This window comes from Lynx rufus, unplaced genomic scaffold (assembly GCF_022079265.1).
Source record: "Lynx rufus isolate CCGP_SWC_20201006 ecotype Redwood Valley unplaced genomic scaffold, mLynRuf1.p SCAF_13, whole genome shotgun sequence".
Classification (NCBI taxonomy): domain Eukaryota; kingdom Metazoa; phylum Chordata; class Mammalia; order Carnivora; family Felidae; genus Lynx; species Lynx rufus.
Window position 1 is genome coordinate 56,695,675 of NW_025814827.1, and position 18,811 is coordinate 56,714,485.

The following is an 18,811-nucleotide window of genomic DNA, read 5'->3' on the forward strand; positions in this document are numbered from 1 at the left end:
ACAAATATCTTATGATTTCACTCATTTGGAATTTAAAAAACAAAACAAATGAAGAAAAAGAAGGGAGAGAGACAAAATGAAAAAATCTGAATCGTCAAAATAAAAAGTCAGCTAAGCCAAAGACAGGTTAGTTGATTATCCAGTCTGAGGAAGAGTATGAAAAAATAATGAAGAAAAATGAACAGAGCCTCAGAGCCTTGTGGCTCACCATCAAACATACCAATGCGCGTATAATAGGAGACCCAGAGAAGAGAAAAAAGAAACAAATCATTATTATTTCAAGAAATAACAGCTGAAAACTTCCTGAATTTGACTAAAAACATTTGTGTGCATATTCAAGAAACTCAATAAAATCCAAGGGGAATAGGGGCGCCTGGGTGGCGCAGTCGGTTAGGCGTCCGACTTCAGCCAGGTCACGATCTCGCGGTCCGTGAGTTCGAGCCCCGCGTCGGGCTCTGGGCTGATGGCTCAGAGCCTGGAGCCTGTTTCGATTCTGTGTCTCCCTCTCTCTCTGCCCCTCCCCCGTTCATGCTCTGTCTCTCTCTGTCCCAAAAATAAATAAACGTTGAAAAAAAAAAATTTTTAAAAAAATAAAAAAATAAAATCCAAGGGGAATAAACTCAAAGAAACCCATACCTAGACATATCACAACAAAACTGTCAAAAGACAAAGAATCTTGAAAGCACCAAGAAAAAAGCAACACATCACTTAATAAGGAAGCCCAATAACAAAAATATCTGATTTTTCATTAGAAAGCATGGTGGCTAGGGGCACCTGGTGGCTCAGTCAGTTAAGCCTCCAGATCTTGATTTCAGCTCAGGTCATAATCTCATGGTTTGTGAGATGGAGTCCTGCTGATAGCACAGAGCTTGCTTAGGATTTTCATTTTCTCTCTCTCTCTCTCTCTCTCTCTCTCTCTCTTTCTCTCTCTCTCCTTGCCCTTCCCCTGCTCTTGCTCTCTCTCAAAATAAATAAATGAACATTAAAAAAAATGGTGGCCAGAAGGCACTGAGATGATATAGTCAAAGAGCTCAAAGAAAAAGGCTGGTAACCAAAAATTCAATATCTACCAAAACTTAATTAAGGAGAAATTAAGATATCCCCAGGTACACAAAAACTAAGAATTCATTCCTAGCAGACCTACCCTATAAAAAATATTGGAGGGAGTCCATCAGGCTGAAATGAAAGGATTCTAGATTAATTCAAATCCATAGGGAAAAAAATACTTTGATATATAATGAAAACACATTTATGGCATTCAGCTAAAGTAGCGCTAAATGGAAAATTTACAGCTTTAAATGTCTAAATGAAAGTAAAGATCTAAAAATCAATAATGTAATGTTCCACCTTAAGAAACTAGAAATCAAAAAGCAAAAGCAAATTAATGCTAAAACATGCAGAAGAAAAGAAATAATAAAAACTAGAATGGGAATATTTGAGATAGAGGAAAACACACACACACACACACACACACACACACACACACACACACACACAGAAACATCAATGAAACCAAAACTGATCCTTTGAAAAGATCAACAAAACTGACAAACCTTTGGCCAGACTGTCCACGACAAAAAGAGAAGATTCAAATTACTAATTTGGACTGGAAAAAAGGACATTACTACCAACAGTACAGAATTTTAAAATATCATAAGGGAATACTATGGGCAACTATATGCTAGCAAATTACATAACCTATAAGAAATGGACAAATTCCTAGAAAGACATAAAGTACCAAAACTGACTCCAATAAGAGAAAATCTGAGATCTATAAGAAGTAAAAAGAAGACTTATTAATAAAACTGATGTGAAAGAAAAGCCCAGAACCAAATGGCTTCATAGGTGAATCCTATCAACATTTTCAAAAAAGAGAGAACACTTTCCAACTCACTCTATGAGGCCACTATTATTCTCATTCCAAAATCAATCAAAAAAACTACAGATCTATATTCCTTATCAATCCAGACACAAAAATCCTAACAAAATACTATAAACTGAGTATGAAAAATATAAAAAGTACTATACACCATGACCAAGTGGGATTTATCCCAGAATGCAGGGTCAGTTCAAATCCAAAACTCAGTCATTGCAATATATCATATCAATATACAGATAAAAACCCACATATAATAGTCTCAATAGACACAGAGAAAGTGCTTGGCAAAATCCAACACCGTTTCATAATAAAGACACTCAAAAAATTAGGAATAGAAAGTAATTTCCTCACCCTGATAAAGGGCATCTATGAAAAATCCACACCTAACTTCATACTGATTGGTGAAAGACTAAAAACTTTACCTCTAAACACATGAACAAGACAAGGATGTCCCTCCCCTTTTGCTACTGGTACTCAACAGTGTACTGAGAGTGCTAACCAAAGAAATTAGACCTGAAAAAGAAATAAAAGCCATGCATATTATAAAAAAGAAGCACTTAATCTCTATTCACAAATAACATGATCTTGGATATTTAAAAAAAGTCCTAAGGAATTTACTCTCTCACACACACACACAACTGTAAGAGCTAAAAAACAAGTTCAACTAGGTTGCAGAATACAAAGTGAATACACAAATCAACTGAATTTCCATCCACTAGCAATGAATTATCCACAAATGAAAATAAAAAAAACAATGCCATTTACAATAGCATGAAAAGAATAAAATATTTGTGAATAAAAGAAATGTAAAATTTGTACACTAAAACTATGAAATATTGCTAAGAGATCATAAAGACCTAAACAAACTGAAAAACATTACTTGGTCATAGACAAAGAAGAAGTAATACTGTTAAGATAGAAATACTCTCTCAAATATATCTAAAGATTCGATGCAACCTCTATGAAAATCATAAGTGGCTTTTTGCAGAAATTAACAAACTAATCCTAGGGGTGCCTGGGTGGCTCAGTCAACTGAGCGTCCGACTTCAGCTCAGGTCATAATCTCGTGGTTCGTGAGTTCGAGCCCTGCATGGGGCTCCGTGTTGACAGCTCAGAGCTTGGAGGCTGCTTCGGATTTTGTGTCTCCCTCTCACTCTGTCCCTTTCGAATTCACACTCAGTCTCTCTCTCTCTCTCAAAAATAAACATTAAAAAAAAAAAACCCTTATCCTAAAATCCATAGGAAAATACAAGGAACCCAGAATAATCAAAACAATCCTGAAAAAGAACATCAAAAGCTACAAATTTCCAGTTGTAAAATAAATACATCACGGGGATGTAATGTATAGCATGGTGACTATTCCTAATAATACCATATTGTATATTTGAAAGTTGCTAAAAGAGTAGATCTCAAAAGTGCTCACCAGAAGAAAAAAAAATGTTTGTAATCACATATATGGTGATGAATGTTAACTGGACCCATTGTGATGATCATTTCACAATATATACAAATACTGAACCATTATGTTGTATACTTCAAACTAATGTAATGTTATAGGTCAATTATACCTCACTTTTAAAAAAAGAAAAAAAAAGAATAAAAAGACCAGATGCTTTCAAATTTCTAAACTTACTACAAAGTTACAGTAATCAAAACAGTGTGGTATTGGGATAATAGAGAGATGAATACAACAGAATTAAGAGTCCAGAAATAAGCTCTTACACTAATGGTCAAATGATTTTCAATGCAGGTATTAAGATAATTCAACTGGGATAAAAATATGTACAAAAGAATGAGGTGGATGGAGTGCCTGGGTGGCTCAGTCGGTTGAGCAACTGACTTCGGCTCAGGTCATAATCTCACGGTTTGTGAGTTCGAGCTCCGCGTTGGGCTCTGTGCTGACAGCTCAGAGCCTGGAACCTGCTTCAGATTCTGTGTCTCCCTCTCTCTCTGCCCCTCCCCGACTCATGCTCTGTCTCTGTCTCAGAAATAATCATTAAAGGGGCGCCTGGGTGGCTCAGTCAGCCTGAGCGGCCGACTTCGGCTCAGGTCATAATCTCGCGGTGAGTTCGAGCCCCGCGTCAGGCTCTGTGCTGACAGTTCAGAGCCTAGAGACTGTTTCAGATTCTGTGTCTCCCTCTCTCTGACCCTCCCCCGTTCATGGTCTCAAAAATAAATAAACGTTAAAAAAAAATTAAAAAAAAAGAAATAATCATTAAAAAAAATTTTTTTTTAAAAGAATGAGGTGGAATCACTATCTCATACCGTACACAAAATTAACTCATAATGGACCAAAAGCCTAAATGTAAAACAAAAATTATAAAACTCTTAAACATGATCTTGAACTAGTCAATTATTTCTTACTTATGTCACCAACAGCACCACCACCAAGGGAAAAAATAAACTGGACTTCATCAAAACTCACAACTTTTTTTGTCTCAAAGGATACTATAGAGAAATTAAGACAATCTACAGATTTCTGAAAATACTTACATATTAAACATTTTATAACGGCTTACTATCCAGAATATGTAACTCCTAGAACTCAACTATAGAATGAAACATAACTCAATTAAAATTAGGCAAAGGATTTGAATAGACGTTTCTCCAAACAAGATACACAAATGGCCAATAAACACATGCAAAGATGCTCAACATCATTAGCCATCATGGAAATGTATATCAAAACCACAATGAATGCCTTAATGAGTAAGGAAAACAATGATTCAAGATGACACCCAAATTCTGACTGCTAATGTGAGACAAATTTTTGAATGGGTAAAGTTTGCCCCTAAGGTGACTTGTCTACTTTGCAAGATGCCTTGGAATCGCCATCTACCCGTGCCCCGCTTAACACTGAAAGAGCAGAGTGGTATGAAGATAAGACTCAAGAAATGCTGGCTTCCCATAAAAAACTGGATCGGCCTCCAAGGAAAAAACAAAAACAAAACAACCACGATCAGACACCACTTCCCATCAATTACAATGGCTATACTCAGAAAGATGGATAATACCAACCATTGACAAGCATGCAGGGAAATGTATGTACACTGGTGATGGAATATAAATGATACAGCTGCTTTGGAAATGGTCTAGCAGTTCCTCAAAAAGTTAAATACAGAATTACTGTATGGCCCAGCAATTCAACTCCTGGAATAGTATATACCCAAAATTACAAATAAAACGATATAAATATTTGTACATAATTATTCCTCATAGTCAAAAAGTGGAAACAACCCAAATGTCACCAACTGATGGACAAAATGTGGTATATCCCTACAACTGAGTTACTATTCAGCCATGAAAAGGAATGAAGTACTCTTAAATACTAAAACATGGATAAACCTTGAAAACATTATGTTAAATGAAGGAAGCCAAACACAAAAGACCACGTATTTTATGATTCCATTTATACAAAACATCTAGAATAGTCAGATTCATAGAGATGGAAAGTAGATTAATGGTTGCCAGGGGAAGAGGGTAAGGAGACATGGGGAGAGAATGCTAAAAGATGTAGATTTATGTTTCTTTCTTATTTTGATAATCTATTCCTTTTAGTCTTATATTCAACTCCTTGACATCCCAATTTGTGAGATCTGCTCAACCTTATCTGGCTAACTGAGTCTGAAAGCTAGAACTTCTAGGCTAGTCTGAAAAAGAATATGAAAAAGAGAATTTAAAAAGTGCTGAAAAAAAGTACTTCTTTTCTAAGTCTAGAAACACGAACTGTTCTATCACCAATTACTGATGTTTACTGTGAACAAATGCATTACCTTCACTTTTACAGGATCAAACACTAGCTAGCTCTTAGTATACTGCTATTATATAAAATAATGTCTCTCTCTTTCTTTTAGTTGAGTGGTCAGAAATAGAAGAGCAATCAAAATACATTGCTACTATCATTCTGGATCCAGTTCTAGACCTCTCAAATAGAAAATAATTTCTCACTTCCCTACACTCAAAGGCATCCTTTTGCATACTGAAAATAAACATAAGCATGTTTGAAAAATGTATTACAATGAATAAAGGAAAGTAAATGCTATTACAAATTCCTACCATCTTTCTCTTTTATACTCATTTCATATTCGACATGATTCTTTTATTGTGCCATCAACCCCTTTACTCCTTTGCAGTTGCCTGAAATCTAGCAAAGCACTATATATTTATTCAAGTGGTTGCTCAAATCCATCATCTTCAAAGGAGTTATAATTTTTTTTAATGTTTATTTATTTTTGAGAGAAAGAGAGAGTGAGCAGAGGAGGGGCAGAGAGAGAGGGAGATATAGAATCTGAAGTAGGATCCAGGCTCTGAGCTAGCAGCACAGAGCCTGACACAGGGCTCAAACTCACAGTCCATGAGATCGAACCCGACGCAGGGCTCAAACCCACAGACCGTGGGATCGTGACCTGAGCCAAAGTCGGATGCTTAACTGACTGAGCCACCCAGGTGCCCCAAAAGAGTTTTAAAGAAATAAGTTACAGCACAGAGGCATAATTATTTTCCTTAAAGATATCTTACAGTAAACGGCATGTTTATGAGCAGCAGCTTCTTGTAACAATCAACTTGCCTTTATAAGGCTCCAAAGACAACTGATGGAAAAGGAAAGGTGAGTGGGAACTTTGAACCTTCTGGTTTAAAAGAACTCAATGACAACATATTTTTGGTAACATAAATGTACCTTTTACTAGCAATTTTACTTCAAAATAGTTCTGGGTGGGGAAGGAAAGAGTACTGTTGCTAGGTAACACAATTTAAGGATTTCCTTGTGTTTAACTGAAATAAAATACCAACAATGAATTTCCTTTCATTCATTCAAATCTTGTTTCCCCAAAATGTAACTTTTAAATAATTTTCTAATTTATCCCTTTTTACTAGTTTAGAGACTAAAAATACAGAATCTAAACCATTATCATTTGGCCATTTGCAACACGGATGGAGCTCAAAAGTAGAATGTTAAGCAAAATAAGTCAGTCAGAAAAAGTCAAATACCATTATGATTTCATTCATATGTGGAATTTAAGAAACAAATGAACAAAGAACATAAAAGACAAACCAAGAAACAGACTCTTCACTACAGAGAACAAACTTATGGTTATCAGAGGAGAGGTAGGTGGGTAGATGGGTTAAACAGGTGATGGGGATCAAGGAATGCACATCTCATGATGAGCACTGGTGTTGTATAAAATTGGTGAATGACTATATTGTATACCTGAAACTAACATGACACTGTATCTTAACTAATTAAAATTAAAGGAAAAACTTAAAAAAAGTTCATTCAGGGTTTTGTATTCTATTTCTCAAGAAAAAATTCTTACTGAGTTTGAATAGGTCATAATATCTTTAATTTTATCACTTTTAACATTCCAATCAAAATTCAAATAATGTTTTAAATTCTTCCCATAAATGTTGTGCTTCAAATCCATTTTTTCATGTAATCTTCCAATAATACATGAAGTGTTATTATTTTAATTTTATAAGATATGTAAAGTATCTACAAAAATAGTAGGTGAATAATATAGGTGAGATCAAAACCTGGATATTCTGACTTTCTCCACTATATCCCCCTACTTACTAGCTTTTTAATACTCAAGTTTCTAGGGATTAATTACTATCTCTCACACTAGTCTGTTACAAGAATTAAGTCAGGTAACACATGTGAAATGCTTTGTCCAAGGCCTGCCACATATAAGTGGTCAAAAATACGAGTTATCATTACCAATATGACAGCTGCTTCTATAAAAATGTTCACTCCTTAAAAAACTTCTCAAAGATAGTGAAGTGACAAACATATCTGAAATATACTTTGTGTTCATGTGAAAAAGTCAACTTATTTATTTAGTAATTATTAGAATCCTAACGCTTCCTGAGACTCCTAACACTCAACTGTAGTATTATACCTAAAATCCAAAATTAATCTCCAAATAATGAACATTTAGGTTGGTTCAAATTTTTCACTAAACACTGCAGTGGATCCTACACATGTAACCACTTCTTAGAATTCTAAGAAATGAAAATGCTGGCTTCAATGTACATGCATGTGTCATTCCATTTCCATTTCCCTCTTCTTTCCTTTCATTTCACGTAGGCTGTGCACCCAACGTGGGGCTTAAACTCACAACCCCAAGATCAAGAGTTGCATGTTCTACTGGCTGAGCCAGCCAGGAGCCCTATATATGTACATTTTTAAAATTTTGATGCTTAACAGTCAAAATGCCATCTAACTTATATTCCACCGGCAATATTATGAGGGTCTTTTTTTTAAAAAACAATTTTTGTAATGTTTATTTATTTTTAGAGAGTGCATGTGTAGCAGCAAGGTGGGGGCACAGAGATAGGGAGAGAGAGAATCCCAAGCAGGCTCTGCACTGTCAGCTCAGAGCCCAACTCAGGGCTCATCTCACCAACCATGAGATTTTGACCTGAGCCAAAATCAAGAGTCAGATGCTCAACCAACTGAGCCACCTACGCACCACCCCTAAACAGAAGTTTATTTAGAAAACAAAACTCAAGGTGCCTGGGTGGCTCAGTCGACTAAGTGTCTGACTTCAGCTCAGGTCATGATCACGGTTTGTGAATTCAAGCCCTGCTCTGGGCTCTGTGCTGATGGCTCAGAGCCTGGAGTCTGCTTCAATTCTGTTTCCCTCTCTCTCTGCTCCTCCCCACTCACACTCTGCTTCTCTCAAAAATGAACACAAGAAAGAAAGAAAGAAAGAAAGAAAGAAAGAAAGAAAGAAAGAAAGAAAGAAAGGAAGAAAAGCTAGACTTGAAGGGAAAACTATCTAGGATTCATTTAGAGTAATTTATCCCTGTGTAAAGACAGATTGCCCTATATGTAACAGCTTCATATAGTTACAAAAGAAAAACATGAGAATTTGCCATTCGAATAAAGTATGCAAGGATTTTTATGCTGTTCTTTTTTTATTAAACATTGAGAGAAAAATAACTTACTGGAATATAAAGAGCTGAATGAACATACCACTAATGGAGAAAGGGGGTATTTTCACAGAACCAGCATTTTTCCCCATCCCATCTTCATTTGATGTCAGTCAAAACATACCATTGGCCATTTAATTTAAAAAATACAATATACTCATGCACATACACATACAAAATGAAAGAACAGAGAAAACTATACTGTGGTAGTCAGGATGTGGTAGAACCAAATTGCGGTTTCCTGAGAATGTCGTGGTCTGGAGGAACAGAGTTCTGGAGTAAGGTAGCCAGTTCTCTTTTTAGTAGATGCCTGCTGTCTGCTGCTGGAACACATCAATTGTATCTTCATCCTCCATTTCCAACTGTGCAGGCTTGTCTGCTTCATTGACTGGCTGCTCATCAAATCAGAATCTAATCTGCCTTATTGACAAACCCTGCCATTCACAATAGGCTTTCATTAGTTTACTAAGTGGTTTATGTCTTAATCTTAAACTGCATCATAGAACCATCCTGCCCTGTCACCTTCAAATTAATATGATAGTTGTCCTCAGTCTTTACTCCTTCCTTGGGCTTTTCATCAGCCACAGTAAACACCAGAGTCTCCTTCGCTGCTTCACAAGAGAGACACCTGGTACCTCAGGGAACCAGCACACAAGCATCACCAGGAGCAGAGCAGCAGAAGGAGGAGGCAGCAGTGGAGGAGAGAGCAGGCACGCCAAGAAGGTCTGTTTGTAACATATCTCGATAACACACAATCACAATCTTTTCCAAATTTCATAAACATTTTACAGTCCATAAATTAAGAAATTAGCTCTCTTAAACATGCTGCAAGTGTTTTCATAGTTTGGTGTTTATCTTTTAACTCTGTTAATGAAAGGTTTTACTGTTAGAAATACAAAATGTTTTAAACAGGTAAATTTATTAATCATTTCTGTGACAATTTTTAATTCTGGTGTAAGTTCTGAAAGTGGGCTTTCCTATCCCAATATAAAGTAGGTTTCCTTACTACTTTCCATTTTATGAAGAATTCCAACTATTTTTAATTCTGTTATAAAGTAGTGATCTACTTATCACTTTTTATGCAGATGAGCATTCTTTCTTCTTGATCTTTATCTAAACCACCATTTAATGAAGTGGTCACATGAGATCCTTCTGTAACATAAGTCCTCCTTTTAAAACTTAACCTCTTTTTTTTAATGTAACTGTTCTTAATTATAAAAAAGATGTGCAAGTCTTTATAAAGAGGCTAAATAAATAAATGGAGTCTCCTTGTAAAGGAAGAATTGATACCCTACCAATGTTAACCTCTTCTAAATTAAACCTACAGATTCAAGTCCATACAATAAAAAAAGTCCTACCAAACATTATTTAGGGACTTAACAAACTGATTCCCAAATTCATAAGAGCAAAAGGTCAAGACACTAAGAAATCTGTATTCGTCTCCTATGGCTGCGATGACGGATTAGGGCCACAAACTTGATGTTCTACGTTATATTCACTCATCTTCTCTCTGGTATCTACAGATCAGTGTATTCTATTAAATGGGGGTGGTTATTGTTGGGCTATCAGATAGAAGTTTTCTAAAAATTAAATGTTATATAAGAGTCATGAAGATTTCTTTCAATAATGAGGGAAGATTATCTGGTAACTTCTGCCATAATGCCATAAACATTTTTCAGTTAAAGTGCTGTTTTTTGTTTTTATTTTTTACATTATACAGACTTTAGGTTCTGAACCAATTTCTCTGCACAAGTACTAAAGACAACCCAAGGTCTTTTTTCTTTCTTTTTTTGCAGGTTGTCGTGTGTGTGTGTGTGTGTGTGTGTTTAATTTACTTATTTAAAATCAAGTTAGTTAGCATACAGTGTAATATTGTCTTCAGGAGTAGAATCCAGTGATTCATCACTTACAAATAACACCCAGTGCTCATCCCAACAAGTGCCTTCCTCAATGCCCCTTACCCATTTAGCCCATCCCCCTTCTACTTCCCCTCCAGCAACCCTGAGTTTGTTCTCTGTGTTTAAGAGTCTCTTATGGCTTGCTTACCTTTTTTTCTGCTTTTTCCTTCCCTTCTCCTATGTTCATCTGTCTTGTTTCTTAAATTCCACATGAGTGAAATCATATATTTGCCTTTCCCTGACATTTTGCTTAGCAGAATACATTCTACTTCCACCTACCTTGTTGCGAATGGCAAGATTTCATTCTTTTTTTTAAATTTTTTTTTCAACGTTTATTTATTTTTGGGACAGAGAGAGACAGAGCATGAACGGGGGAGGGGCAGAGAGAGAGGGAGACACAGAATCGGAAACAGGCTCCAGGCTCTGAGCCATCAGCCCAGAGCCTGATGCGGGGCTCGAACTCACGGACCGCAAGATCGTGACCTGGCTGAAGTCGGACGCTTAACCGACTGCGCCACCCAGGCGCCCCCAAGATTTCATTCTTTTTGATCACCAAGTAGTACTCCTTTGTATATATATGTATATAAACACATATACAACATCTTTATCCATTCATCAGTCAATGGACATTCTGGCTCTTTCCACAATTTGGCTATTGTTGACAATGCTGCTATAAACATAGGGGTGCATGTGCCCCTTCAAATCAGCATTTTTGTGTCCTTCAGATAAATACCTAGTAGGACAATTGCTGGGTCATAGGGTAGCTGTTTTTAATTTTTTGAGGAACTTCCATACTGTTCTCCAGAGTAGCTGCCACCAGTTTGCATTCCCACCAATAGTGCAAAAAGGTTCCCCTTTGTCCACATCCTCACCAACATCTGTTGTTTCCTGAGTTGTTAATTTTAGCCATTCTGTCAGGTGTGAGGTAGTAGCTCATTGTGGTTTTGATTTGTATTTCTATGATGATCTGATGAGCATCTTTTCATGTGTCTGTTAGCCACCTGGATGTCTTCTTTGGAAAAGTGTCTGTTCACATCTCCTGCCCATTTATTCACTGTATTGTTTGCTCTTTGGGTATTGAATTTGGTACGTTCTTCTTAGATTTTGGATACTAACCTTTTATCTGATATGTTATTTGCAAATAGCTTCTACAATTCAGTCAGTGCCTTTTAGTTTTATGGATTGTTTCCTTGGCTATACAGAAGCTTTGTATCTTGATGAAGTCCCAATAGCTCATTTTCATTTTTATTTCCCTTGCCTCTGGATACACATCTAGTAAGAAGCTGCCACAGCTGTGGTCAAAGAGGTTATTGCCTGTTTTTTCCTCTAGGATTTTGATGGTTTCCTGTCTTACATTTAGGTCTTTCATCCATTTGAATTAATTCTGTGTATGGTGTAAAAAAGTGGTCCAGGTTCATTCTTCTGCATGTCACTGTCCAGCACCATTTGGTGAAGGGACTGTCTTTTTTCCATGGATACTCATTCCTACTTTGAAGATCAGTTAGCCATACATTTGTGGGTCCATTTCTGGGTTCTCTATTCTGTTCCATTGATCTGTGTGTCTGTTTTTGTGCCAGTACCATAAACTGTCTTGATGATTACAGCCTTGTAATACAGGTTGAAGTATGGGATTGTGATGCCTCCAGCTTCGGTTTTTTGTGTTTTTTTTTTCAACATTACTTTGGCTATTCGAGGTCTTTTCTGGTTCCAACAAATTTTAGGATTATTTGTTCTAGTTCTTGAAGAATGCTAGTGTATTTTGATAGGGATTGCATTGAATGTGTAGATTGCTTTGGGTCGTATACACTTTTTTTTTAATGTTTATTTTTGAGAGAGAGAGCATGAACAAGGGAGGGGCAGAGAGAGAGGGAGACAAAGAATCTGAAGCAGGCTCCAGGCTCTGAGCTGTCAGCACAAAGCCCAACATGGGGCTCGAACCCATGAACCGCGAGATCATGACCCAACCCGAAATTAGACACTTAACCAACGGAACCATCCAGGCACCATGGGTAGTATAGACATTTTAACAATATCTGTTCTTCCAATCCATGAGCATGGAACATTTTTACATTTCTTTGTGTCTTCTTCAATTTCTTTCATAAGCTTTCTATAATTTTCAGCTTACAGATCTTTTACCTCTTTGGTTAGTTTTATGCCTAGGTATCTTACGGTGTTTGGTGCAAATGTAAGTGGGATCGATTCCTTGATTTCCCTTCTGCTTCATTATTGGTGTATAGAAATGCAACCAATTTATGAATGTTGATTTTACATCCTGAGACTTTCTTGAATTCACATACCAGTTCTAGCAGTTTTTAGGTGGAGTCTTTCAGGTTTTCCATGTAGAGTATCACGTCATCTGCGAAGAGTGAAAGTTTGACTTCTCCCTTGCCAATTTGTATGTCTTTTATTTCTCTTTGACGTCTGATTGCTGAGGCTAGGACTTCCAGTACTATGTTGAACAGTGGTAAGAGTGAACATCTCTTTCATGTTCCCGACCTTAGGGGGAAAGCTCTCAATTTTTCCCCATCAATGGGGAAAAACCAAAGTCTCTTTCTAATCAGGACATTGACTTAAAATGTTTTTTCTACCACCATCAATTGAAAGAAAATTGTTCACAAAAAAGCAACTTTGTTCTCATACCTAACATATTCATTCTTGAACTACATAATGTTTACTGAGCACCTGTTATATGCCAGGCATTATACTATATCCAGAGACATGAAGATGAAAAGACATACTTCTGCCCTCAGGAAGGTTAAGATATAGTCATACAAATGAATACACTGTAATAAAATAACCAAATTACTAGAAGTAAATAGCACAGTGTAGGAAAAGTTCCTATGCCCATCTGATGGGGACGTCTTCACCAAAGCTATGAGCCTTAAAGGAAGAGCAGAAGCCTTCAGGTGTTAAGAGTGATTGGTGGGAAGATATAATACAACAAATATCATTAACAAAGGTACAGGTATCACAGAAAGTGATTTCTCATTCAATATTGCTGAAATGTAAAGTAACAGAGAGGGATAACAAGAATTAAAGAAGACACTGTGGTAGACAAAGATACATATATGTAGGTAGGGACACTTAAGACTTTGAGGTGTCTGTGGGCTACTCTTACATCCATTTATTTTTCTACCACATTGCCAAAAATCAATTTCATGTTTTAGTAACTTGAAGAATGATGCCATTTACAGAAATACATTAAAAAAATCATTCAGATTATATAGACATGTGAAATTAGAAAGAATAGATCTAACAAACATACTTATGCCTATTTCCTATTTTCTCCAAGATCTATTTCTATCACAGGATCCTTCTAGAAGAAAAGACATTAGATAATATATGACCACACATACATATACACATAAGCTGTGACTGAATTTAGATGCAAGAAAAAAAGTTTTTTTTTTTTAAAGTATGTTTTCTTTTTTAAGACACTGAAAACTTAACCCAACATGTTTCTCTTTTCACTTTAGCCACCAGGAAACCTAAGAACCAAATTCAATGCCTGAGATCTTTAATCAGCTCATCTCTAGAATCTGATAATGTTTCCTTTCTTTAAGTAGTGGCTATTTAGTTATCTTTTTTATCACTAAGCATTCTATTCCACGTTTTATGAAGGCCTATAAGCCATGTAAAATTATTTAGATGCAATAAAATTTTTAATAAAAAGTAAATGTTGGGGCGCCTGGGTGGCGCAGTCGGTTAAGCGTCCGACTTCAGCCAGGTCACGATCTCGCAGTCCGTGAGTTCGAGCCCCGCGTCGGGCTCTGGGCTGATGGCTCAGAGCCTGGAGCCTGTTTCCCATTCTGTGTCTCCCTCTCTCTCTGCCCCTCCCCCGTTCATGCTCTGTCTCTCTCTGTCCCAAAAATAAATAAACGTTGAAAAAAAAAATTAAAAAAAAAAAAAAAGTAAATGTTAATGCAGAGGCAGCTCACAGTATTTGAAACAGTTTATTTTAGTAAGCAAATTAATCAGTAACATTTATGTAAATAATCTGTTCAGTAAATCACTTCTTCCTAAATACACAAAGATAAAGTATTTCAATTAGGTCAAATTAATTTTTCAAATCAGTAAGACTCAAAGAATATAAACTAAAGACTACATACAAATTAAAGAATAAAAGAGTCTAATGTCATATATATAGAATTACTAACTTTGCATATCAAACCCTTAAAAATATACTCAATTATCAAATCAATTTATTCTTATAAGCAGTTTACAATTCACAAGGACTCCTACAATGACACATTTTCACTCATATCAGTTCAAAGTTCATCTGTACCATTTTTAACTTATTAATGAACATATGGTACTTGTTTCTGTCCTTATACATTACCATTTATGCCTACCGAATATTCTTTACGTTTCTGATTTAGGATATTTTAATCTAATTTTCTTTGGGAAAACATTAATATATCCAGACTGGAGAAAGACAAGTGTTTTTCAGTCATCAATTGATAGTAAATTTCTTCTCTAAATGCAAAAAAGTAAAAAATGGGAAGCAAGTTGCTTTGTATAAAGCCAATTTTCAGTCTCATTCATTTCAGAGAACCTCTTATTATCAACATCTGATGTATAATGCCTTGTAAACTTATGTTAGGGTTTTTTGTGGGGTTGCTTGTTTTTTTTCAAGGAAGTATGGACATCAGGTAAAGAAAGTCACTCCTGACAGATGGCACACCAACAGGTATGTTGGGACTGCTCCAGCTTACTGACTTAAGAGTTTCAAGGCCACGGTAATGAAGAAAGGGAATTAGGCAGAGCCAGTGGAATTCATAAATTGAGATTATCAACTGACAGTCTAGGGAAACGAAGATAATTAGAATTCACAGGCAAAGCACCAAAGAAGAAAGAGACACACACAGTGAGAACTCAGTATACTGGGGAAAGTCCCCTTCCTTATGATCATTAAGGAAACTTCCTAAGAGAAAGAACTATGTGAAAGAATTTGAGAGAACAGTAACAGATGCTCACATAAGACTGAGAATAGCACCTGTTTCCAAGAGCTGAACTAAAAAAACAAAAAACAAAAAACAAAAAAACACCTCACAATTTGCAGGGCATTCATTGAGCAGAATACTTGGAAAAATGTTGCCTCATAAAAGTAATATTAGTCCCAGATAGATCCATCAAGAAATCATAAAAACAAGACTTGAAATGCTCAAACTGTTTTCAAGTAATTTAATTGCATCCCAGAATAGAGCTTAAGAATTTATAGGAATACAAAAATATCCAAAAGCTAAGAAGGCCAAATTCACAATATCACCTACCCCAAGATTGGTAGCAGAGAAAGAAGCAGGAAAAAAAACCCAGGATAAGGAAAATAATCAATTGATTAAAACTGACCCAGAAGTGACAGAGGTTAGAATGAGCACAGAAGTATGTCAAGTTACTTTAATTGTATTCCATATGTTCAAGAAGTTAAAAAAAGACATGCAAATGATATAATTCTATACCCAAAATGAACTAAATAAAAACTACATCTGAGATGAAAATTAAATAAGATTAATGGCAGACTGCATAAAGCTGAATACTAGTGAACTTGAAGACAACAATAGGAAGTATCCAAGATAAAACACAGAGAAAAAAGAATCCCCCAACATGAAAAGAATGTCCGTTCTTTTCAAGCCAAGAGACCTTCTAATATACTACTAATACTTTCCCAATATACTAATCTAATATTAATACTCTCTCATATACTAATAAATGAAATTCCAAAAAAGGAGGGGAAGAAGAAGTAGGAAAACATGATCAAAATTACTGAAAACGTAAACTCAAGCAAGCTAAGAAGCTCAATGAACCCCAAAAGCCAAGAAATACTAAGAAAACTACACCACAGTACAACTGCTCAAAAACAGAGGAAGAGAAGATCTTAAAAACAGCTAGGAAAAAAAATGATGTTACTTGCAGAATAAGGATGATAGCAGACTTATCAAAAGTAATGCAAGCAAGGGGCACCTGGCTGGCTCAGTCAATGAAGCATGTGATTCTTGATCTCGGGGTTGTGGGTTTGAGCCCCATGTAGGGTGTAGAGATTACTTAAAAATAAAATCTTAAAAAAAAAAAAAAGCAAACAAAAAGATGGGGGGGCGGGGGAGGGCTGGGAGCCGCATAGGTGGCTTAGTCTGTTCCACATCCGACTTCAATTCAGGTCATGATCTCATGGTTCATTGAGTTCCGTGCTGACAGCTCAGAGCCTGGAGCCTGCTTTGGATTCTGTGTCTCCCTCACTCTCTGCCCCTCCTCCACTCATGCTCTGTCTCTCTCTCAAAAATAAATAAACAAACAAACAAAGACGGGGGAATAAAATGTTTAAAGGACAAAGGGAAAAAAGCCATCAACATAGAATTCTAAACAAAGCCAAATATCTTTCCAAAAAGAGGCAAAATAAAGACTTTTCACACAAACAAAAGCATAAAGAATTCATCACCTACACACCCTCATCATCACAAATAAACATTAAAGAAGTCCTTCAGTCAGAAATGAAATGATACTGGAAGGAGGGAAATAACTATCTCTGCAAAGAAATGAGGAGCAATGGGCAATGATTCTTTAAGTAATAATAATTAAAAATCCTTAAAAAATAACTGCGTAGGGGCGCCTGGACAGCTGAGTCAGCTAAGCGCCGACTTCAGCTCAGGTCATTATCTCATAGTTCACAGGTTCAAGCCCCGCATCAGGCTCTGAGCTGTCAGCACAGCACAGAGCCTGGAGCTAGCTTCTGACTCTGCATCTCCGTCTCCATCTGCCCCTCCCACACTTGTGCTCTGTCTCTGTCTCTCTCTCAAAAATAAATTAAAAAAAAAATCTGCTTAAACAAAATAATATAGTACATTATAAATTTAAAAATTTTGCTTAAGCAAAGCAACATGTATAAGCAACAGTATAACCAGAAAAGTATAAAGACTGAGGGGAGAAATGAAAGTACACTCTTACAGAGTTGTCATACAAAAGAGAAGTGGTATAAGTGGTATAGCACCTAACAGTAGCTCTGATAAGATAGAGATGTTTATTATAAATCATAAAGCAATCACTAAAATTATAAAGTAGGAGATTATGACTAAAAAATCAACGAGGGAGATTTTTAAAAGAATCATAAATTTATTCAAATAATAGAAAGAAAGAAAAAAAAGAGAGAACTAACAACAGGCCAAATAGAAAACAAATAGCAAGACAGGCTCAAACTTAGCCAAATCAATAATGACATTAAATGTACATCATCTATATCTAAATGAGTACTTATTGGTCTGAATCTGGACAGAATAATTCCAAGTAAGGAGATGGAGTCAGTATTCAAACACCTCTCCAGGAGAAAAGTCCAGGACCAGATGGTCTCACTGGTGAATTCTACCAAACATTTTTTTTTTAATTTTTTAATGTTTATTTATTTTTGAGAAAGAGACAGAGCACAAGGGGGAGACAGGCAGAGAAACAGGGAGACACATAATCCAAAACAGGCTCCAGGCTCCCAGCTGTCAGCACAGAACCCAATGCGGGGCTTGAACTCACAAGCCGTGAGATCATGACCTGACTTGGACGCTCAACCAACTGGGCCACCCAGGCGCCCCCTCTACCAAACATTTAAAGGATAATTACCAACTCTTCTCAGAGAGAAGAGGGAATACTTCCGAACTCATTTTACAAGGCCAGTGTTACTGTGACATTAAAAAAAAAAAAAAGACAAGGACACTGCAAGGGAAGAAAATTATAGGACAATATCCCTAAATAACATAGATGCAAAAATCCTCAACAAAATAGGAATACACCAAACTCAACAATACACTAAAAGGATCATAGCCATGATTAAGTAGAATTTATTTCAAACATGCAAAGACAGTCCACCATCCACAAATCAATGTGATTCACCACATTAACAAAATGAAGGATAAAAATCAACATGACCATCTATTGAGATGCATTTGACAAAACTCAACATCCACGCATAGTAAAAACTCCCAACCAACTGGGTATAGAAGAAATGTACCTGCACATAATAAAGGCCGTATATGACAAGTCCACAGTTGACATCATACTCAATGATGAAGAGTTGAAAGATTTTCCTCTAAGATCAGAAAGAAGACAAGATGCCCGCTCTTGT

General features: G+C 36.3%; 1 protein-coding gene, 1 non-coding gene and 1 pseudogene across 3 annotated transcripts in view; 1 reads left to right on the top strand and 2 right to left on the bottom strand.

The window, feature by feature from the left end:
* Nucleotides 1-18,811, bottom strand: part of RALGAPA1 (Ral GTPase activating protein catalytic subunit alpha 1) — a 278,485-nt gene that overhangs the window by 247,033 nt on the left and 12,641 nt on the right. The gene's annotated exons all lie outside the window — the stretch shown is intronic.
* Nucleotides 4,577-4,721, top strand: LOC124509055 (U12 minor spliceosomal RNA). Its single transcript, XR_006961402.1, has one exon. It is a non-coding gene; the product is annotated as a U12 minor spliceosomal RNA (small nuclear RNA).
* On the bottom strand, nucleotides 9,112-9,550 carry LOC124508948 (small ubiquitin-related modifier 2-like; annotated as a pseudogene).